The following is a 23,707-nucleotide window of genomic DNA, read 5'->3' as shown; positions in this document are numbered from 1 at the left end:
AAGTCCTTCAAAGCTCCTCAGAGAATCGCTTTAACGAGTAAAACGACAGCACAGACCTCTTCTGTTCCAGCCTGACCTCACAAACCCGGAGGAACACTGGAGAGAGGCCCAAACTAACCTTTACACAGTTAGCATAAACCACCAATCAACACACAATAAGCCCTTTGAGATTTGATGCAAGCAATAGCCTAACGTTAACGCATGGCTAGAGGGACTGTTGAGAATCATCAGTGCGGTAATATCATTAGTAATACAGCTTGATTGATGATAAGGCTTTAAATACTGAGAAGCTGTCCACTCTAATGCACTATTTACCACGGTAACAGTTATTTTTATACTACAACATTAGCATATTGTATTAACCATAATGCAGACATGCATTTCCACACAAACAATGTACACTGATTAACATTGTGTGTATGGAGTAGGGCAGTGAATGTTGCAGGCTTACATTGCATGCAGTGAGACATTTTCTGCTAGTAAGGACAACCCTGGAATGCCAATCACTCATAAGCCAGCCTCAGTCTCCACTGACATTGAGAGCTTCATTTACTCATACTGCAGTTGATACCATTTTCTGTATGATTCTGATTGCTCTGGATGCCAGAAAAGTGACAATGTGAAGTTTTGGCGCAGGACTGGCCGACTAGGGAAAAAGTAATACTGCAATATTGTCTAAAATAATACCCTAATACGTGACTGTATGTGTGCGCACCATGCCGTGTTCCTTTTTCCACCGGTGAAAAGCCCAGTCACCCACACACGGACCCCTAGCCCACCCCAAGACTGTGCCACGGGTGGAAACAGGAGCACAGCATGATGGGGCGCACACAGGCCTGTAACGCTCCAAAGGTTAACAGAGGAAACGCTTATCATCACAATCAGCAGCTGTTCATACACTCACATCTGTAGCTTCCCCATTGCTAAGGGGAGGGGTGTGGCCGACAAATGGCATGGTCCAGGGCCAAACAAGGAAAAACAAATCACCTAAAAAGCAACATCCCCCAGAAATTCACAAACAACACAAAAACACACAAATCACCACACAAAACACAACATCCCCACACACACACACACACACACACACACACACACACACACACACACACACGTGTGTCCTTTCTTAATACCATTATTTTACTTTAGATGTGTGTGTTTTGTTGTGTGTTGTTAGATATGTGTATGTGACCAAATATAATTAGATTTACAGTGGGGCAAAAAAGTATTTAGTCAGCCACCAATTGTGCAAGTTCTCCCACTTAAAAAGATGAGATGCCTGTAATTATCATCATAGGTACACTTCAACTATGACAGACAAAATGAGAAGAAACATCAGAAAATCACATTGTAGGATTTTTACACTTCAAGATTTCTGGCTCTCACAGACCTGTAACTTCTTCTTTAAGAACTGACACCTGTACACCTGTTTGAACTTGATAAAGAAACCACATCAAACAGTCACACCAAAAAATCACATTGTAGGATTTTTAATGCAAGGCCCGTTTATTTAAACTCATCGCAAATTATGGTGGAAAATAAGTCCAAACAATGGCCAAGACCAAGAGCTCAAAGGACACCAGAAACAAAATTGTAGACTGGGTTTGGCAACTAGCCATTTGGTCAAGATTTCTGGCAAAAATCCCAGAACACAGACCTGTAACCTGCCAACAAAGCGTATATAACAAAGTATTGACCAAATACATATTTTCCACCATCATTTGCAAATAAATTCATAAAAAAATCATACAATGTGATTTTCTGGATTTGTTTTTCTCATTTTGTCTGTCATAGTTGAAGTGTACCTATGATGAAAATCATGAGCTGGGTGCTATGAAGGTGGCATCACCATGACACCTTAACCACAATAGATACATGCCATCACTAACCTCAGCTAGCTACCTCACAGACAATCAATTATCTACAGCAGGGGTCTCTAACCTTTTCTAGCGTGAGAGACAATTTTAAAAGATTAAACATGTTATGAGTACTATATTTTCTGTCAACATATCTGGTAAAACAATGGCTAATAAACAACTCTAAAAACAATGGGGGGACCCTATAAAATCCATGATTTTTGTAATACTAAATAAGGTTTTACATTTTCCCAAATAGTTTTTTCCTGGTTTTAGATATTTGTTTCGTTTTTCACTCTCAATTACAATTCTTCATTAGAGAAACAACATTAGATGTTCTGAGTCACATCTGAATTCAAACACACCACACCTCCCGGCTGGTTAAGGGCTATTTGACCAAGAATGAGAGTGATGGAATGATGCATCAGATGACCTGGCCTCCACAATCACACAACCTCAAACCAACTGTGCTGGTTGGGAAGAGTAGGACGGCAGAGGAAGGCAAATCAGCTAACAAGTGCTCAGCATATGTGGGAACTATTTCAAGACTGTTTGAAAAGCATTCCAAGTGAAGCTGGTTGAAGGGTTTTTCTTTCTTTTTACTATTTTGTACATTGTAGAATAATTGTGTAGACATCAAAACTATTAAATAGCACATACTGTATGGAATCATGTAGTAACCAACAACAAAAAAGTGTTAAACAAATCAGGTAAGCAGTTCACATTTTACCCTTTCATGTGTGAGTTCCAAATATCTCTAACGGTCGCCCCAGAACGTTCTCTCCATTCCAGAATGCGATTGTTACGGAACAGTACTGCCACCAAACCAAGGCAAGCAGCCTGTTTTTATTTATAGGCTGTTTTCAACTTGTCAATTTCAAATTATTTTCTAACAAGTTTTTATTTCCTAAGAACAGTTTGAATTGAGGTGTGTTCTACCTCATTCATTCACATAAAAAGTCATTTTTACTTTTGCGGAAAATTTTGTTTTTAAGAGATTTCTGACCCGGACAAAATTCCCCAAGCACTTTGAAAGTGTTTGTGTGGTTCAAGTCTGCAGACATTTGCACATGTCCCGTCAGAACAGGATCTGCACACACCTGTTCACATTTTCCGTCTGTTGCCCGCATTCGGAAATGTGTGCGTTTCTATCAAAGTAAGCGCCTTATTAGAAACTCAAACAGGAAGTACTGCTGGTCTGACCAATCAGAATCCACTCTTCAAGATTGTTTTGATCAATCGGACTGGAATATGTTCTGGGTAGCCTGTGAGAATAACATTGACCGATACACGGACACGGTGACTGAGTTCATCAGGAAGTGTATAGGGGATGTTATTCCCACATATGACTAACTTCTTGACACTCTGGGGGCGGTATTTCATTTTTGGATAAAAAAACATTCCAGTTTTAAACGGGATATTTTGTCACGACAAGATGCTCGACTATGCATATAATTGACAGCTTTGGATAGAAAACTCTAACGTTTCTGAAACTGCAAATATATTGTCTGTGAGTGCAACAGAACTGATGTTACAGGCGAAACCCAGAAATAAAAATCCAATCAGGAAGTGCCCCATATTTTGAAAGCGCTGCATGCCAATGACTCCTTATATGGCTGTGAATGGGCTACGAATGAGCGTACGCTTTCTACGTATTCCCCAGGGTGTCTACAACATTGTGACATATTTTTACGCATTTATGTTGAAGAATAGCCGTAAGGGACCACATTGAGCAAGTGGTCACATGATGGCTCCCGCAGAAAATCTTGCGTAAAGTACAGAGGTAGCCATTATTCCAATCGCTTCTAATGAGAAACCAATTGTCCCGGTGGATATATTATCGTATTGATATGTGAAAAACACCTTGAGGATTGATTCTAAACAACGCTTGCCATGTTTCTGTCGATATTATTGAGCTAATTTGGAAAAAAGTTTGGCATTGTAGTGACCGGTCGACTTCTCAGCCAAACGTGAAGAACAAACGGGGCTATTTCGCCTACAAAAATAATATTTTTGGAAAAAAGGAACATTTGCTATCTAACTGGGAGTCTCGTGAGTGAAAACATCCGAAGTTCTTCAAAGGTAAATGATTTAATTTGATTGCTTTTCTTATTTTCGTGAAAATGTTGCCTGCTGCTAGCAGGGCATAATGCTATGCTAGGCTATCGATAAACTTACACAAATGCTTGTCTAGCGCTGGCTGTAAAGCATATTTTAAAAATCTGAGATGACAGTGTGATTAACAAAAGGCTAAGCTGTGTCTCAATATATTTAATTTATGATTTTTATGAATAGGAATATTTTCTAGGGATATTTATGTCCGCTGCGTTATGCTAATTCGTTTCTACTCTACACACTGCTTGTCCTAATATTTATACATTTCTTAATTCCATTAATTTACTTTTAGATTTGTGTGTATTGTGAATTGTTTATACTACTGTACTGTTGGAGCTAGGAACACAAGCATTTCGCTACATCCGCAATAACATCTGCTAAATATGTGTGTGTGACCAATATATTTGATTTAATTTGCGATCGACCTGTTGGAGACCACTGATCAACAGTCTACAGTCTTACCCCTGTCATCTCCAATGAAGTGCTAACCATCACACACAACCCTATGTGTCTATCCAGTTCACCATCACTGACCCTAGTTCCACTCCCAATCTCAGACTACCCCATATCCTCTGGGTCTCCCTCCCAGGCATGACAGTGTGGAGTAGGATTGGGTATACAGGTGTGGGGTAGGAAGTGTGGGCTGGGGAGGGGTGGGGTGTGGTATGATACAGTGGGACAGAGGGCCGGAGGTGTTGATTCAATTCAGAAAGGCCAGACCGGTCTCCCCTCGCGCCTCACAATCTTATTACTGATCCACCCTGGCCCGAGAGCATGTTCACAGGAAGACATTTATTTATTTGTTCCTCTGTCTGTCTGTCCAGCAGGAAACAACAGTGAGAGTCTGAGTACACAGAACCAACCAGGCAGCCTCCTATAAACGGTCCTCTCTACCTCTAATCCACTAAACAATGGAGGCTTCCAGCCCACCTCTGGCTGTGGGAATAAATAAAAGGTGGGAATGTGTCCTGTGTTGAGTGGAACAAACTCCTCCCGTACTGTACTAAAAAATAAACACTTTATCTTGTGCCTTGTCCAATGAAATGGATCGCTTCAATGCCCTCAGTGATGGGGATTCAAGTCAACGAACCTCTGCCTTTTGGTCGCCACTGAACTGCTGTTCTGGCAGACTAATCCAAGGGCCTCATGCATATGTAATTGATGACTATTTTAGAGAGCCTCTGCTCTCTTTTCGGCTGGCACAATTGACTCAGATCTTTTCAACACTGACATTTGTGAGGCTTGGACTTGATTGCAAGACATAAATAAATGAATTATTCTATGACTCATTTACATGACAACATTATACATTCTCTCGGCCGATGAACGACTGGCGAGGAGAAGATTACATTCAAATCACCTGTTTTAAAACTTGAAAAATTATATATAGAACCAGGGTAGAAAATAGCCCATCTCTGCACTGACAGAGACAGCACCACTGAGGCAAACACATGGCGCTCTAAAATCAGCCGTGTTTTGATCATCACGGTTCAAAACACATCAGAAAGGCAAAAGGAGGTTGTGGAGGCACGCTGCTGCTCACAACCCAGGCTCTAAAAATAGCTGAGTGTAAAAAATAATAATAATAAAAAAGGGTTTATTTCCTCTCTCCACAGCTCCGTTCCCTTAGAGCAGTGAAGCACCCCGGGCCTACATATCCCCATTGAACCTGGGCTTGGATTTCAGCTGCAACCTACATTCAGCCCACAAGGGCAACACAGAGTTTGACTTCTTGGCCGACTTCACTGTGACAGAACGGAAACAGTGAGACACACTCCGCCATCGTATTATTGACTGCTTGTCTTCCTCCTTGAGAACAAATGGGCTCCTGAGTGGTGCAGTGGTCTAAGGCACTGCAGCTCAGTGCAAGAGGTGTCACTGCAGTCCCTGGTTCAAATCCAGGCTGCGTCACAGGCCAGCTGTGATTGGGAGTCCCATAGATATGTTTTGGGTAGGCCGCCATTGTAAATAAGAATTTGTTCTTAACTGGCTTAAGGTAAAAGAAAATTAAATGAGATCCAGAGATCTTCCAAAGAAACGGGCAGCCATGACTTAATATTGCAACAACCCACTGGCACAACCCACTGGCACAATGTCCAAGTCCTTAAATATTCAATGTAAAAAACGAACACAATGTGCTGAATACTGTCGCCTACATTAGTGGTCAAGCAGTCTTTAGTTTTGTCTGGGGTGAATCCTTCATTTCTGGACCCAGAGGAGACGAGCCGTGGTGAGGCTACTGTTGCCTGCTGCTGGTGAGCTGAGCTCAGATGAAAACAGCTCTGTTTGCTGTGCTCTCAACAGCCAGATTTGCTGACTTCCAGTGTTTACTGGACAAACTAGGAAGACGACCTCTCTCCCCCCAGAGATTACTGTGAGATCCCCCTGCTCCTATGTATCCAAGAATGACAGACACCCAGACGTGACTATCTGACGGTAGAGCTCCTCCATGGTTCAGAGGGGAAGAGAGTTAAAGCAGGGTCGGCAGCAGTGTGTATACTGGAGGAACCAGGCTAGTTGAAACTAATCACTTGAGTGGGGAAGCAAAGGGAAGGACACTGAAGTGTGTGTGTGTGTGTATATGCGTGCGCTAGAGGTCTACGTGGGACTGAGTTATTCATCCTGCTCCTGCCTGCACCCACAGCTTTTCCTACCTTACCCGCTTCTCCCCCGATGGCTTTCTGTCCAACTACCACCTGCTACTGCAATAACTGGGCCAGAACACAACCACAGTTCCACAATGTTATTTTAGGCCATATGTGATGCAGCTCGCTTGCTAGCCATGCTCCCAGCAATATCAAAATGCGCAAAAAAGTTACTTAATGAATAGGTTAAATGACCAGAGATTTTTACACGGCCCATTATATTAGGCAATAGGTATTACTGGGCTATATCAGCCAATAGGCTAGATGTAGTTTGAAGAGAGCAGAGTTGGACATTTTTGCATACAGCCTACCTTTTAGGAGCGGGACACTTTTCAGAGACTATTATAGGTGATCAATATTTATTTCTGGACAATGTAGTAAACTATAACCAAAACATACTGTATTTAGGAAGTTAATTTCCTTGCAATGATAACTGTCCCGTGCTTCTCTGCCAATGCATAGGCTATAGCCTATTTGTCAGTGGCAGGGTAGCCTAGTGGTTAGAGCATTGGACTAGTAACCGGATGGTTGCAAGTTCAAACCCCCGAGCTGACAAGGTACAAATCTGTCATTCTGCTCTTGAACAGGCAGTTAACCCACTGTTCCTAGGCCGTTATTGAAAATAAGAATTTGTTCTTAACTGACTTGCCTAGTTAAATAAAGGTTAAAAATATATATATATTTTTTAAAGTAGCTTAGCGGGTTAAAAGCGGTGGGCCAGTAACCAAATGGTTGCTGGTTTGAATTCCAGAACAGGGAAGGTGGAAAAAAATAGACCATTCTGCCCTTGATCGAGGCAGTTAACTCCCAACACCAACTGGTACCTGGGCGCTGTGGAAGTAGATTAAGGCAGCCCCCTGCACCGCTCTGATTCAGAGGGGTTGGGTTAAATGCGGAATTTCAGTTGAATGCATTTAGTTGTGCCAACGACTAGCTATCCCCTAACCCTATTTAATAGAGACCACTCGCACGCCCAACTACTGTAGGAGAGGAGATGTGTGTCTAATGAACTTAAAGCAGCAATAATAAATGAGAGTGGACACTCTTTTGAGCTACGTTTTGCATATAGATAAAGTCTACCTTTAAGGAGTGGGACGATTAACAGAAAGAGGAAATAAATGGGTAATCAATAATTATTGAAAATTTCCTTAACTACGCTTTTCAATCATCATTTTTGGATTGCACCTCGACTCACATTGGCTGAGTGCCCTCCCCTTCTTTCCATTTTCAATATTTATTAAGTAGTAAACTATAGCCCGGTTATATTTAAGTTAATTTCCTTGGGAAGATAACTTCCGCGTGTTTCTCCGCCCATGCATAGGCAGCCTATCCATTTCATTGAGACCACACATATACTGTAGGCCCACTTGACCTCGCACGCCCAACTAGGAGAGGAAGGCTACTGAACTTGAAGCAGCGAATTCTGAGTGTGTGTGTGAATAATGCAACAGAGGTGCTTTTAATACAATAGCTGGGCCCCTCATGTATATCCCAGCCACTCTGCTACAGGAATCAATACAGCTCCAGACAGAAAGACCATAAACTATTACCTGTGTCAACACCCATGTTTAGCCAGCATTTGGTAATTACACACCTGACCTGAACAGACAGGTTGGACATCTCCCTTTAACCAAACACAGTCAGTTACTCCCCAAATATAGCACAGCACTTATGTATTTATTTCAAACTGAAATCCGTAGAGGTGAAACTGCCATGTTCGTTTGTGATATTTCAACAAAGATGTTTTTTTCCCTTGGACATGTATGTGCTACAATTATTTTTTTACCACGGCGCTGGACGCTCATCTACAACTTTCATAAACAAAGCAAAAACAATAGCAAATGAGCCGAGGGCGACCAGTGTCGCTGTTTAACCTCATTTCTATTTTATTTTATTTTATTTCACCTTTACTTAACCAGGTAGGCGAGTTGAGAACAAGTTCTCATTTGCAACTGCAAACTGGTCAAGATAAAGCATAGCAGTGTGAACAGACAACACAGAGTTACACATGGAGTAAACAATTAACAAGTCAATAACACAGTAGAAAAAATGCGGATTCCAGCTTTAACTAGACTAGTTCCCTTGTTCGGTCAGAGCTGATTGGGATCAAAGGCCTATAGAAACAGTGCAGCCAGTGATAATCCGCAACGCAGTTGTTGCTGGAAGACGTTATTATACATCACCTGCCCCTCATCTCCCTCCCAATCTCTCATAATCGGACTGAATGGATTTCAATTACATGGTTAAAATACACCAACGAGTCAGTCATTAATTGGCCCTTTCCAGTATTCATTCCTCTTGGCGCACAAGGCTATGGCGATCTGTCAGTTGTTTTGTCAGTATGCTTCAGAAGCTAAAGCCTTCAGCATTCAAATAGAAAAACGTTAACTAGCAGGCAGACCAGGCCATGGAGCGAGGACCATGTTAGAGGTAGAAATAGCCTGAAAACACAGTCTAGTGTTAACATACAAATAGGGCTCCAGAATGTGGAGTAAAAGAGAAATGTGCTATCCATGATAGTGATCCAATATGTGCCATGGTGAAAAGTAGGCCATTGTAAATGTGTTTGGCAATGATTCATTATTATTGTTCTAATAATAGTGTTCTATTCTTACTCTGCTGGTGTGCTGGTGTGCCAGTCTTTCAGGACAGAAGAAAGAGCGGATTGAAAGAGCGGATTGAGCTAGTTGTTGGCTAAAGAGGAAACAAAGAAAGCCCTACCGAATGGCGAGACTGGCTAGAATTGGAGTTTATGATTATATACAGAAAGAACGGGAGTATTCTCTTTACCACAATGTAAAAGCCAGAGATCCATCATTGCGTATGAGAAAACTCATCTGTGCAGATATACAGATATGTTTTTGCTAAATTGTAAGGAAATTCTCTGTAAAGCTTGATTACATTTTCTATGAGCATCACCTCTCCATCTATTTCTCCCTCGTCCTCTCTCTCCTTTCCATTTCTCGTCCTATACATTCTTTCCCTCTCCATCTTCTATTTTATTCTCTCTAATCTTGATATTCCTCCTCTTTATGTTTTTCTTTCCTTCTCCGCTTCTCTCTCTCTCTTCTCTCTCTCTCTTCTCTCTCTCTCTTCTCTCTCTCTCTTCTCTCTCTCTCTTCTCTCTCTCCATTTCACCCTCTCATCCCTCTAGTCTCCCTCCCTCCTTTTGTGGACATTGGTAGAATAAAGCAGGACGCTGAGGCGACGGCGGTCAGCAGTCCATCTCTTTGCCCACACATTGTGCTAATGTCCTCCTCAAATTGGCCAGCTGGCTATGTGGCTGCCCGCGTCTATCTGTTTCTACATTTTGGTCAACTCATATCCTTCTCCTGCCAAAACACCAAACTGCATCCACGTGCCTCTACAATGTCAAAGCCCCAAGACTACTCTGAAACACTATACCATTCATTTAGAGAGCACTTAAGTAGAAACAATGAAGCAAATCATTGATATGTGAAACAATTAAAATGACTTCATAGTGTTGGAACCAAGGCTAGCCTATAATTAGTGTCCCTATAGCTGGGATTCAGGGAACATGAGTCAGCTGCTTCTATTCAGCTACTGATTACTGAACAACTCTGTAAGACAGTTCGCTTCTTCTGTGGTTATTCTCAATGATCATACAGATGACTATGACAGCGTACATATCTGTACATGTATAACTGGTATATTCCTGATAGCTATAATCAATATATCCTGCACTATTTAAAGTAGTCCCACACTGCAGTACAATGTATCCACTAAACAGTAGAAACTTGGATGGATGTTGGTCGGGCTATTCTGCCTTAAATAGCATACGTTAGAGTGGGTTAGAGTGAACGTGTCTCTATTCTCAGTCTGTGCACGTCTAACGTGAGAGGGTGAGTCGGTGTCTATGTGCTGTGCACACTAACATCACTCTTCCAAGGATGAATGGGCCAAAATGAGAAAAAATGTTGAGCGATGGACACTATTTCCCTACAGCAGACCGCCGGTTAGTCACCTGCATAGCAATGCTTCTGTCCATGGCAAGAAGAACACGAGAGGAGTTAGGAATTGAATTTAAGATGGACTATGTGCCCGTAAAGCCACCAATTAAAATGTTGTGTTCCACTTGATTTGTTACAAAGCTACCTTGTCGATGTTGACTTCCAGGAAAGAAGATGTGCACCAGAACAAAAATATTTGGTCATGTAACTCACCCACTGACAATAGTACACTTGGCTATTCGAGTAGCATTTCTGATACCACACAATGTGTTGTTTCACATCACTGACTGAGGCATGTTTTCGTGCAGGTTTTCCAGACAGCACACAAAGAGGCTAGCAGATTCTCAGTACAGTAGCATAAGAAACATCTCCATCTTGGCCTGATACTAGTGTGTGTTGGTTTGTGTGTGCAGGGTACGGGGGCAGCAAAACGGGGGAAGACTGGGGTCAGTGCCCGTGCTCCTAGCTCCACAGGGGACACAACCATCGGTCCCACCAAAGGGTCAATCAACAACACACAGGCTGCCCATTCCAGCATTTACCACTCCACAAATTGCCCTGCGGTTTGGGGCGGGGGGGGATTCCTCGAGCTCCAGCCTCCCTGGACTGAGTTGACTCCCCCACCCCTGTTTTAGGAGGAAGGGGTCAAGAGGCTTTGTTATGGCTTAAAATTGATTGGCAACATTCATCAGAGAGGTTTTATGATGGAGAGGATGGGGGGCTGTTGTTTTCACATCGCTGGCTGAAAAAGGCTCATGGTGCCGAGAGAGACAGACACATCCACACACAATGAGACCAAAACAGCCCTTTCTCTTAACCTGTGACACGCTCCATTTTCCTCTGCGAAGCCTCGGTTTTACAGCCCTTAATGATTTGAGCGGAGGGGGAAATATCGGGGGAGGGGGGATTAAAATAAGAAAAACCTGAAGACCACTGAGGCTAAATTACCCAGAAACCTGACTAAAATACCTGCGATGGGTCTTTTCTTCAGCCAGTGAAAGCTTCTTCACCGAAGGCTAGCACGACAGCAGAGGGTAAGAGAAATAACGGCTTTAAAACTATCCATTTAAAGAGGGAAGGAAAGAGAGTACCAGGGAGTGGAGGAGAAGAGTCGACAGAGAGATGGATAGAGGAAGAGAGAAAGAAGGAGACGGTGAGGGGGCAGGAGGAGAGGGGGTTAGCAGGAAACCCTGCTGCTAGCCAGCTCTGGTGAAGATAATGGCCTCCAACAGGAGCAGGCATGTCAACAGATCACAGCTTAATAATACAGCCCCCCGTCAGAGCACTGCCATCTCCGCCAGACACACACACCAGAGACCAGACACACACACCAGAGACCAGACACACACACCAGAGACCAGACACACACACCAGAGACCAGACAAACACACACACCAGCGACACGCACACAAAAGTATGACGGACACACGGAATGACCATTCCACTGCTATTGCTGCCAGCGACCTGCCTCTGTCTCTTATACTGATGTGTTCCGCCTGATGCACAGTAACCCCCCTCACTCTCTTTCTCCCTCGCCATCCATTCCCGCCCCGCCATTAAATCCCAGAAGCTAAAGCATCATTCTCAAATTAAAGACAAATAGAGAGCATACCTCTGATTTCCTCAGCTAGTCCAGGGCTACACAGCACACAGAGAGAAACCAGTCAGGTAGGATGAGAAAACACAAAACAGGTCGCTCTTTATCCACAGGGAGCGCGTCAGACACTCGCATCCGAGCTACAGCCTCCCTCTCTCTGCCTGTCTTTCCAGTGTCGAACGTCCAGCACTGGCCACCGATGTGATCCGCTGTCTGTCTGATGAGTCTTCCTGTTCCTGCCAGGCTCAGAATCCAGGCTCAGCCAACGTGAACTATACACATGCATACATACACGCTGTGCTCCGCTCTGCTCCTGTCTGACTGAACCCAACCAACGTCTCCAGTCTCACACTTACCCACATGCACCCGCCCACCTCCACTCAGTCTCTCGCTCACTCTAGCTGTCGCTCGCTTGCCCTCGCTCCCCCCTCACTTTTCTCTCTCTCCTCCTCTCTGCAGCCTATATCTCTCTCTCTTACACACAGACGTAGTCACACATGCTCTGACAAACAAGGCAGTCCCAGCGAGAGAGCCCATCCCCATGCATCACGTGACCACCGAAATCAACACTACCAAGGGCAAGCACGGGGCAGGGATGGATGTAGCTGGGCTACTAGGGCTGGGATGCTGGGTCTAGAATGATGAGATTAGGTCCGGACATAAGGCTAAGGTAGAATAGGACTTCGATTAAGGACTGAATGAGATAAAGTGTGGGTGAAATCATCATGCATTCAGAAAATATTCAGACCCCTTGACTTTTTCCACATTTAGTTACATTTTAGACTTATTCTAAAATTGATGACATGTTTGTTTTTTTGTTGTCATCAATTTAAACACAATCTACACACAATATAATGACAAAGCAAAAACAGGTTTGTAGAATTTTTTGCAAACGTATAAAAAAACAAACTGAAATGTAACATTTGTATAAGTATTCAGACCTTTTACTCAGTACTTTGTTGAAGAACCTTTGGCAGTAATTCCAGCCTCGAGTCTTCTTGGGTATGACACTACAAGCTTGGCAGACCTTCGGGAGTTTTTGGGGAGTTTCTTCCATTCTTCTCTGCAGATCCTCTCAAGTGCTGTCTGGTTGGATGGGGAGCGTCGCTGCACAGCTATTTTCAGGTCTCTACAGAGAGGTTTGACAGGGTTCAAGTCCAGGCTCGGGCTCGACCACTGTGTGCTTAGAGTCGTGGTCCTGTTGGTAGGTGAACCTTTGCCCCACTCTGAGGTCCTGAGCGCTCTGGAGCAGCTTCCGTCTGGCCACTCTTCCATAAAGGCCTGAATAGTGGAATGCTGCAGAGATGGTTGTCCTTCTGGAAGGTTCCCTCATCTTCACAAAGGAACTCTGGAGCTCTGTCAGAGTGACCATCGGGTTCTTGGTCATCTCCCTGACCAAAGCCCTTCTCCCCCGATTGCTCAGTGTGGCCAGCTCTAGGGAGAGTCTTGGTGGTTCCAAACTTCTTCCATTTAAGAATGATGGAGGCCACTGTGTTCTTGGGGACCTTCAATACTGCAGTAATTATTTTCATAGCAAGGGGTCTGAATACTTACGTAAATGTAGGTATTACTGATTTTTCAAAAAAACTGTTTGCTTTGTTAATTTGGGGTATTGTGTGTAGATTGATAAGGAACATTTTTAATTTAATACATTTTCGAAGAAGGCTGTGGAAAAATTCAAAGGCTCTGAATACCTTCAGAATACTTTGTGAATACTTTCTGCCATTGTTTTTTATTTTCTTTAACCCCAGAGATGCAGTTGTCTGTGGGGAGATAGGAGGGGTGATGGGGAAAGGAGGGGTACAGGAACAGCAGCTTTGAGTCCTTGTTTCTTTAACCCCTCGAGGATAGTCAGTCCATCAATACAGCATCCCTAATCACATTACTGATAATGGCAACAATAATCAGGAATGAGGCAGTTATTTTCCTACAGAAAAGCCCTTCATTTATGAAATGGCTACATCCTTGACTTCTGAATCGCTATCTTTGTTATTATATTATGCACATTATAATAAGACAGCATTTCAATTGTGAAAACATTTAAATGTGTGACCTCTCTCACCGGCCACTTTCACAGCCGAGGGATCACTCCAGGCTTCAGGATGTCAGACAACAAACAGTTCTGAAAAAGCAAACTCTTCAGAAAATAAGACGAAGGTGTTTAGGTGTGTGAGATGACCCCTAGGTTGCAGAGAGAGACAAGAAAGCTGCCAATTTGGGGAGCAGGCATGAATCATTTCACCCACGCTGGATTGGTGCTTCAGAATAAGATGTTACACAGGGAGAAGCAGTTTAACTTTAGATCAGCCAGAAGTTTGGGTTAGTCCATCTGTTTTTTAAGGCACTTAACCTTAATTGCTCCAATGGTCCCAGTTGATACCGGTAGACCCTGGCAGTGACCTCACTCTCCAAGGGTGTCTCAGGGAGAGTTGGGATATGCAAAAAAACACATTTCCAAAAAACGAATGTGTATTAATAAACACTTGTACATGAAATTTGACAAATATAAAGCACCACCAAATGACATAAATTATGCTTACAAGGTACTCAACACAGAAGCCAGAGAGGAAAACAATTCATCATTAGCAGGATGAATTCACATTCCCACACACACAACCTCTGAGTGTGTGTTTGTTGGGGATGAATGGGTGAGTGCATGCGTGCCTGGACGTATGTGCGTGTGGAGTGGGTATGACTTCCTGGGACTCATCCCTTCATTGAATCCTTCTTGACAATGCCTTTCTTTCACTTAAACTAATGATGATGTCAGCAGAATGACATTTCAAAAGACATTCAAAGCCTGTTACCTCCCCCTAAGATCCATCTATCCAACCAAAATCTAGGCCCTGCCCCCATCAATCAAACCAGTGTAGGAGGTGATACCACTGTGGGCCATCAATGAGTGTTCTGGCCTTTAAACAGTAGATTTGCCGTAGTAAACAAGGAAATACTTTATTTCTATTGTACGGAATGCTTGTCAAATAGATACATCTCCCTTCGTCTGTTAAAAAAGGACAAAGTTGTTCCTATGACAATACAAACATATCTTGAAAGACTGGTTGCAAGCACGACTAAGGCAGAGAGGGATCACTCTCGCCAAAATCTGTCCAGAATAAGCCCAATATGTATCTATGGGCTTAATATGCAGACCTAAACGTGTTGCCTACCTTCCTTTCCTGCCTTTGGGATAATGACTCCCATTGATAGGGCGGAGACATGAGCATCGTGCCATTACATACACAGATCTCTGACTAAGGTAACACCGACGGGACACCGACGTCTTTTAGGGAGCGGTAATGAGGGAACCAATAACGGTTGCAATTGAGATGAGCTGTACGGGTGAATTTAGTGCCTATTGAAGGTTTAGCGAGACATAAACTAGAGATAATCTCGTGCCATCAGTAGTTGCAATAGGCCCCTTAGTATTTGATTATATTCCAATAGGCTACATTCCGTACGCTATCCGTTAGAGTACTGAAAATCTGTACTTAAGTACAAGTCCTATTACCTAGATTGTAATTTACTCAAAAAAAGTCAAATTAACCCTTAAAATTAAAAAAGTATTCAGTAAGAAAACTTTTTTTTAACATTTTATGGTAAACTGTGACAGCAAACAAATAGGACAACAACTTAGTGCGATTGATTTGACATTCATTAATAATTTAAGCCTGCCAGCACCATCTTGCAGATATCCTCCAGCACAGGTAGTCTCCATTGAAGACTGACATCAAAGTTTAAATTACAGTCTTAATCGAAGTTGACTTAATATCTATCAATGTGTTCAATTTCATAAAAAGGTAAATGGTACTCGAGACATTGTAAGTATTGTACAATTTTAATACCATAAATAAAAATGCATTTCACAATATAATTTCAAGTACATGTGATGGTGAACGCGTACCAAAATGTTTTACACTAAATGCGATGTTTCATTTTTCACTCAGAATGAAATATCAAGGAGGATCAAGTTTGTGTTCAAACAACAATCAAAATGTAAAATGTCCCCATCGATCATGTTACTAGTATGCAAATCAGACAAATTCCAGCATGAAATTAAACATCAAGGTAGGTATTCAGGTAAGAACCATGTACATAATAAATCAAACATTGCCATAGTCAACTCAATCATCCTTTTGATGCCAAGATAGGATTTACCCTCAATTCTCCTTTCCTTCTGAACCTCTCCTTTTCACTTTGAAGGGTATTTTCTTTTCTTGGCTGGCCATTCTCCCCCCCTCGGATGTGCCACTACAAGCTGTAAATAAAAAGACACACAAAAATGTATTTCTAGTCATGGTCCAAAACACTTACTGAGATGATACACTGACTGTACTACAGATGCGCTTATGGGCCTTGTCATAAAAAAGTACGACATTTCGACACACACAGAGTGAGAGGAGAGCAATGGAGTGGGAGGATGCTACGCTGGACGTCCCGGTTCATCTAGTTAGCGTTAGCTAGCTACATGGTTGACACTGCAGCGAGCTAGTTTAGCCAGCTTATCTAGTGGCAACCTAATGTGATAGCTTGTTAGCCATTGCAACACACATCTGATTTATCTGTTAAAGTTGAAGCTTTGTTGGGGCGCTATTTCATTATTGGATAAAAAAACGTGCCCGTTTTAAGAGCAATATTTTGTCACAAAAAGATGCTCGACTATGCATATAATTGCCAGCGTTGGAAAGAAAACACTCTGACGTTTTCAAAACTGCAAAGATATTATCTGTGGGTGCCCCAGAACTGATCTTACAGGCGAAACCAAGATGCAACTTCAAACAGGAAATGAGCAGGATTTGAGGCTCTGTTTTCCATTGTCTCCTAAATATAATAATAAATAATATATGCCATTTAGCAGACGCTTTTATCCAAAGCGACTTACAGTCATGTGTGCATACATTCTACGTATGGGTGGTCCCGGGAATCGAACCCACTACCCTGGCGTTACAAGTGCCATGCTCTACCAACTGAGCTACAGAAGGACCACAATATGTCTCCTTATATGGCTGTGAAAGCGCCACGAATTAGCCTGCCCTTTCTATCGTTTCTCCAAGTTGTCTGCAGCATTGTGACGTATTTGTAGGCATATCATTGGAAGATTGGCCATAAGAGACTACATTTACCAGGGGTCCGCCCAGTGTCCTTTGTTGAAATTGTTGCGTAATCTCCAAGCTGCTCGCATTCATCCATGTGATTGAGACAGACAGGAGACTTCCAGGAATGATATATCATGAAGAGATATGTGAAAAACACCTTGAGGATTGATTCTAAACAACGTTTACCATGTTTCAGTCGATATTATGGAGTTAATGTGGAAGAAAGTTTGGATGAATGAATTTTAGTTTTTTTTTGGTAGCCAAACATGACGCAGAAAACGGACCGATTTCTCCTGCACAACTAATCTTTCAGGAAAACTGAACATTTGCTATCTAACTGAGAGTCTCCTCATTGAAAACATCCGAGTTTCTTCAAAGGTAAATGATTTATTGAATGTTTTTGCTGGTTTTTGTGAAAATGTTGCCTGCTAATGCTAACGCTAAATGCTAATGCTAAATGCTAACGCTAAATGCTAGTTTGCTATGGTTGAGAAGCATATTTTGAAAATCTGAGATGACAGTGTTGTTAACAAAAGTCTAAGCTTGAGAGCAAATAGATTAATTTCATTTCATTTGCGATTTTCATGAATAGTTAACGTTGCGTTATGGTAATGAGCTTGAGGCTGTATTCACGATCCCGGATCCGGGATGGCTCGACGCAAGAAGTTAACACTTTATGCCAATGACAAGGTGGCTAGTTAGCCAACAAGCAGAGATCATATGGGGAGCCAAAATCGGGGTTAGCTACCTAGCCATTTGATTTGCACTCTAAACACAATTTCAACAATGCGCTCGAAACAATTTGAACAACATAATTATATCTGAGAAAAACTTCTTACTCCAGAAATATAGAATATTACTAAGACAGAAGGTAATTAAAGTGCACCTTACCTCTGATTGCGTCTCACTAAGAACCTCCAAGCAAAATATCCTCAGGGTGAAGCCGTGTGCTTCACTTCAAGAGCCATGGTGGAGATACAGGGTTTGATAGACAACTTTGAGAGCCTATGAACTGAAGAGTTTTGATGAAAAGGTATTTTGAATACATTTCATTGGTCAAAGGGTCGTGAAACGTTCATAGAGACAGACGTAAAGAGGAACCAAAAGCATCAATTCTTGTAAAAAAAAAAATACCAGTCAGTATTTAGTGTGATCCCCTTTTGCCTCATTCAGTGCGACATCTTCTTCGCATACAGATGATCAGGGTGTTGATTGTCAGCTTAAAGTTAGTGGGGGAGATATAAGACTCCAGCTTCAGTGATTTTTGCCCCTGTACACAGCCCATCTGTAAATAGCCCACCCAACTGCCTCATCCCCATATTGTTATTTATTTTTTGCTCCGAAGTGCTCTGCACACACGCATTTCCAAAGATCATTTTACTCCAATGTGCTCTGCACACACGCATTACCAATGATCATTTTAATCCGATTTACTATGCACACACATGCATTATCAATGATTATTTTACTCAGATGTCCTCTGCACACAAGCATTACCAATGATAATTTTACTCCGATGTGCTCTGCACACACGCATGACCAATGATCATTTTACTCCGATGTGTTCCGCACAGATTGGGAGAACAGATACAGTGCGTAACACATTGAAACCAGAGGACACTGATCCAATTCAATTCTGAATAATTGTTGTCCCCCACGATGAAATCGGGAAGGGGACTGTGGATGTGTCTCCGTCTGTTCGTTCGTACGTTAGTCACACGCGATATTTCACAAAGCAAGGGGCCGATTTTGACGAAACTTGGGTGAATGAAAAGTCATAATATAAAGATCTGGCATTTACAAAACGACACTGATTGGCCCAAGGTGGGAGCTATAGTAATGAACTGAAATCTGTTAGTCACAAACAATATCTCAATTGGCCCAAGGGGGGTGCAGCATCATTCATGGGGGGATGACATATTTACTGTTGCCTTGTTTGATATTGTGATTGTTGTGTGATATTTTTACTTCTATTCAGACAACTTCAATATATATTCGGCTTGTCCGACAATTATTTCTTTACTCGTCCCAGACAAGCGGACTAGCATTAATGTCAAGCCCTATACAGAGAGGCCTGTGAAAAGCAGGTCCTACATACAAACCCTGCAGGGTAAAATGAGGCAGGGAAAACGTGCTCCTAGCAGTCCCCATCTGTGCCAGTGTGCTAGCTACATAGCTGAGCATGCTTGCGCGTGTGCTTAGTTCCATCCTCCCTCTTCCCTTCTACCCATCCCCCTCTCCAACCCCACCCCCAACGCAACCTCGACCCCACCCCCGCCACATCCTTTTAGCCTATATGCAAGCCATCCACCATGTTCAAGAATGGTGAAACATCACACACCTCCCCACACACAAGCTCACTTGCTCACTGCACCTCTCCAGCCACCCGTCATCGAGGAGAAAGAAACAGTGCAAAAATAACAGCAGACAAAGCACAGCACACTTGCCTTGATGCAAAGAGTGGGGGAGCGAGAGAGAGAGTAGAGTGGTAGCTACCAGACTGTAGCAGGGATCCTGCTGATTTCTCTATGCAGCGCAGGCAGGCTGAGGCACAAACCCAGTGAGGAGAGCTCTGCTGCTGCTGAGCTGATCACAGCGACGAGTGGAAAACAACAGGGGAGGAGAGGGAACAGCAGCCACAGCTACAGCAGTGGGAGTCAGGATTGAGAGTAGGTATGGGATCGGGAATGAGCACTAGGTGACCGCAGGGAAGCCGACGGACGCCGGAAGATTGGAGAGGAAAAAGAGGAAGTAGAGGGAGACAGAAAAAAAAGAAATAGCGACATAGTGGGCTGTGGTATTTGGAGGTGGAGACGGGCTGTGGTATTTGGAGGTAGAGAAGGGCTGTGGTATTTGGAGGTAGAGAAGGGCTGTGGTATTTGGAGGTAGAGACGGGCTGTGGCATTTGGAGGTAGAGAAGGGCTGTGGTATTTGGAGGTGGAGACGGGCTGTGGTATTTGGAGGTGGAGAAGGGCTGTGGTATTTATTTGGAGGTAGAGAAGGGCTGTGGTATTTGGAGGTGGAGACGGGCTGTGGTATTTGGAGGTAGAGAAGGGCTGTGGTATTTGGAGGTGGAGAAGGGCTGTGGTATTTGGAGGTGGAGAAGGGCTGTGGTATTTGGAGGTGGAGAAGGGCTGTGGTATTTGGAGGTGGTGACGGGCTGTGGTATTTGGAGGTAGAGAAGGGCTGTGGTATTTGGAGGTAGAGAAGGGCTGTGGTATTTGGAGGTGGAGACGGGTTGTGGTATTTGGTGGTGGAGAAGGGCTGTGGTATTTGGAGGTGGAGACGGGTTGTGGTATTTGGTGGTAGAGAAGGGTTGTGGTATTTGGAGGTAGAGAAGGGCTGTGGTATTTGGAGGTAGAGAAGGGCTGTGGTATTTGGAGGTAGAGAAGGGCTGTGGTATTTGGAGGTAGAGAAGGGCTGTGGTATTTGGAGGTAGAGAAGGGCTGTGGTATTTGGAGGTAGAGAAGGGTTGTGGTTTTTGGAGGTAGAGAAGGGCTGTGGTATTTGGAGGTAGAGAAGGGCTGTGGTATTTGGAGGTAGAGAAGGGCTGTGGTATTTGGAGGTAGAGACGGACTGTGGTATTTGGAGGTAGAGAAGGGCTGTGGTATTTGGAGGTAGAGAAGGGCTGTGGTATTTGGAGGTGGAGACGGGCTGTGGTATTTGGAGGTAGAGAAGGGCTGTGGTATTTGGAGGTGGAGACGGGTTGTGGTATTTGGTGGTAGAGAAGGGCTGTGGTATTTGGAGGTAGAGAAGGGCTGTGGTATTTGGAGGTGGAGACGGGTTGTGGTATTTGGAGGTGGAGAAGGGCTGTGGTATTTGGAGGTAGAGAAGGGCTGTGGTATTTGGAGGTAGAGAAGGGCTGTGGTATTTGGAGGTAGAGAAGGGCTGTGGTATTTGGAGGTAGAGAAGGGTTGTGGTATTTGGAGGTGGAGACGGGTTGTGGTATTTGGAGGTAGAGAAGGGCTGTGGTATTTGGAGGTAGAGAAGGGCTGTGGTATTTGGAGGTAGAGAAGGGCTGTGGTATTTGGAGGTGGTGACGGGCTGTGGTATTTGGAGGTAGAGAAGGGCTGTGGTATTTGGAGGTGGAGAAGGGCTGTGGTATTTGGAGGTGGAGACGGGCTGTGGTATTTGGAGGTGGAGAAGGGCTGTGGTATTTGGAGGTAGAGAAGGGCTGTGGTATTTGGAGGTAGAGAAGGGCTGTGGTATTTGGAGGTAGAGAAGGGCTGTGGTATTTGGAGGTAGAGAAGGGCTGTGGTATTTGGAGGTAGAGAAGGGCTGTGGTATTTGGAGGTAGAGAAGGGCTGTGGTATTTGGAGGTAGAGACGGGCTGTGGTATTTGGAGGTAGAGACGGGCTGTGGTATTTGGAGGTGGAGACGGGCTGTGGTATTTGGAGGTGGAGAAGGGCTGTGGTATTTGGAGGTAGAGAAGGGCTGTGGTATTTGGAGGTAGAGACGGGCTGTGGTATTTGGAGGTAGAGACGGGCTGTGGTATTTGGAGGTAGAGAAGGGCTGTGGTATTTGGAGGTAGAGAAGGGCTGTGGTATTTGGAGGTAGAGAAGGGCTGTGGTATTTGGAGGTAGAGAAGGGCTGTGGTATTTGGAGGTAGAGACGGGCTGTGGTATTTGGAGGTAGAGAAGGGCTGTGGTATTTGGAGGTAGAGAAGGGCTGTGGTATTTGGAGGTGGAGACGGGCTGTGGTATTTGGAGGTAGAGAAGGGCTGTGGTATTTGGAGGTGGAGAAGGGCTGTGGTATTTGGAGGTGGAGACGGGCTGTGGTATTTGGAGGTGGAGAAGGGCTGTGGTATTTGGAGGTAGAGAAGGGCTGTGGTATTTGGAGGTAGAGAAGGGCTGTGGTATTTGGAGGTAGAGAAGGGCTGTGGTATTTGGAGGTAGAGAAGGGCTGTGGTATTTGGAGGTAGAGAAGGGCTGTGGTATTTGGAGGTAGAGAAGGGCTGTGGTATTTGGAGGTAGAGAAGGGCTGTGGTATTTGGAGGTAGAGACGGGCTGTGGTATTTGGAGGTAGAGACGGGCTGTGGTATTTGGAGGTGGAGACGGGCTGTGGTATTTGGAGGTAGAGAAGGGTTGTGGTATTTGGAGGTAGAGAAGGGCTGTGGTATTTGGAGGTAGAGACGGGCTGTGGTATTTGGAGGTAGAGACTGTGGTATTTGGAGGTAGAGAAGGGCTGTGGTATTTGGAGGTGGAGACGGGCTGTGGTATTTGGAGGTAGAGAAGGGCTGTGGTATTTGGAGGTAGAGAAGGGCTGTGGTATTTGGAGGTAGAGAAGGGTTGTGGTATTTGGAGGTAGAGAAGGGCTGTGGTATTTGGAGGTGGAGACGGGCTGTGGTATTTGGAGGTAGAGAAGGGCTGTGGTATTTGGAGGTGGAGAAGGGCTGTGGTATTTGGAGGTAGAGAAGGGCTGTGGTATTTGGAGGTAGAGAAGGGCTGTGGTATTTGGAGGTAGAGAAGGGCTGTGGTATTTGGAGGTAGAGAAGGGCTGTGGTATTTGGAGGTAGAGAAGGGCTGTGGTATTTGGAGGTAGAGACGGGCTGTGGTATTTGGAGGTGGTGACGGGCTGTGGTATTTGGAGGTAGAGAAGGGCTGTGGTATTTGGAGGTGGAGAAGGGCTGTGGTATTTGGAGGTAGAGAAGGGCTGTGGTATTTGGAGGTAGAGAAGGGCTGTGGTATTTGGAGGTAGAGAAGGGCTGTGGTATTTGGAGGTGGAGACGGGCTGTGGTATTTGGAGGTAGAGAAGGGCTGTGGTATTTGGAGGTAGAGAAGGGCTGTAGTATTTGGAGGTGGAGAAGGGCTGTGGTATTTGGAGGTGGAGAAGGGCTGTGGTATTTGGAGGTGGAGAAGGGCTGTGGTATTTGGAGGTGGAGAAGGGCTGTGGTGTGGTAGGTGAGAAGTCAACAATGTGATAGGAGGAAAGACAGAAGAGGAACTATAGTTATCACGCTGGTCTTCTATGCTGCAGCAGCTGATATTTCCCATCCAGGACAACAATAGGTGTTTTGATCTGTAGAAGGGCAGGGAGGGACACCGGCTGAAATGAAACCTGGCTCTGCTAAGGGAAGGAGAGGGGATACAAAGTACATGACATCATTTAATTAAAGGCATGTTGTCCAGGACTAAAGTGTTTCTCCCATCTAAATCCTATCAGGTCAATAAACACTAATACGCTAAACCAATAGCACTGTCCTATAAGCCAATAAGACTTCCATCCTACTGTATCTGTCAACTTGTGGCAGTATTACACAGTAGAGGTCTCTTCATGGGTCCACCCGAACCAGAATACCCAAAACCCGAACCGAGTCCAAAATGCCAACATGTCCCTAGGTTTTTGGGTCAGTTCATGTTTGATTGTTATAGGGTCTCGATTCTATGTAACTACAGCTGATAGACCCAAGTGGACCCGGTCATGGCTCTGCATA

The 23,707-nt window shown here is 44.0% G+C and overlaps 1 protein-coding gene and 1 long non-coding RNA gene across 57 annotated transcripts in view; one reads left to right on the top strand and one right to left on the bottom strand.

The window, feature by feature from the left end:
• LOC118399852 (membrane-associated guanylate kinase, WW and PDZ domain-containing protein 1-like) overlaps positions 1–23,707 on the bottom strand; it is a 207,453-nt gene that overhangs the window by 67,067 nt on the left and 116,679 nt on the right. Inside the window, exon 1 of one of the 9 annotated variants that reach the window (XM_052473363.1) lies at positions 12,197–12,563. The exons of the other annotated variants lie outside the window; for them this stretch is intronic. The gene's annotated coding sequence lies outside the window, so the exon portion shown is untranslated. Of the gene's footprint in view, positions 1–12,196; positions 12,564–23,707 lie in introns of those variants that run through there. 9 annotated transcript variants of the gene reach the window in all.
• On the top strand, positions 19,626–23,613 carry LOC127910292 (uncharacterized). 48 transcript variants are annotated; one of them, XR_008074177.1, is made up of 7 exons: positions 20,277–20,501; positions 20,632–20,787; positions 20,840–20,969; positions 21,074–22,347; positions 22,448–22,551; positions 22,916–22,993; positions 23,072–23,613. It is a non-coding gene; the product is annotated as an uncharacterized LOC127910292 (long non-coding RNA). The 48 variants fall into 48 exon arrangements; XR_008074186.1 differs by lacking the exons at positions 22,916–22,993; positions 23,072–23,613 and having other exon boundaries at positions 21,074–21,645; positions 21,724–21,775; positions 21,880–22,347; positions 22,448–22,816; XR_008074154.1 differs by having other exon boundaries at positions 22,916–23,613.

This window comes from Oncorhynchus keta, chromosome 21 (assembly GCF_023373465.1).
Source record: "Oncorhynchus keta strain PuntledgeMale-10-30-2019 chromosome 21, Oket_V2, whole genome shotgun sequence".
NCBI lineage: Eukaryota > Metazoa > Chordata > Actinopteri > Salmoniformes > Salmonidae > Oncorhynchus > Oncorhynchus keta.
This window is presented reverse-complemented; position numbering and strand designations above follow the sequence as displayed.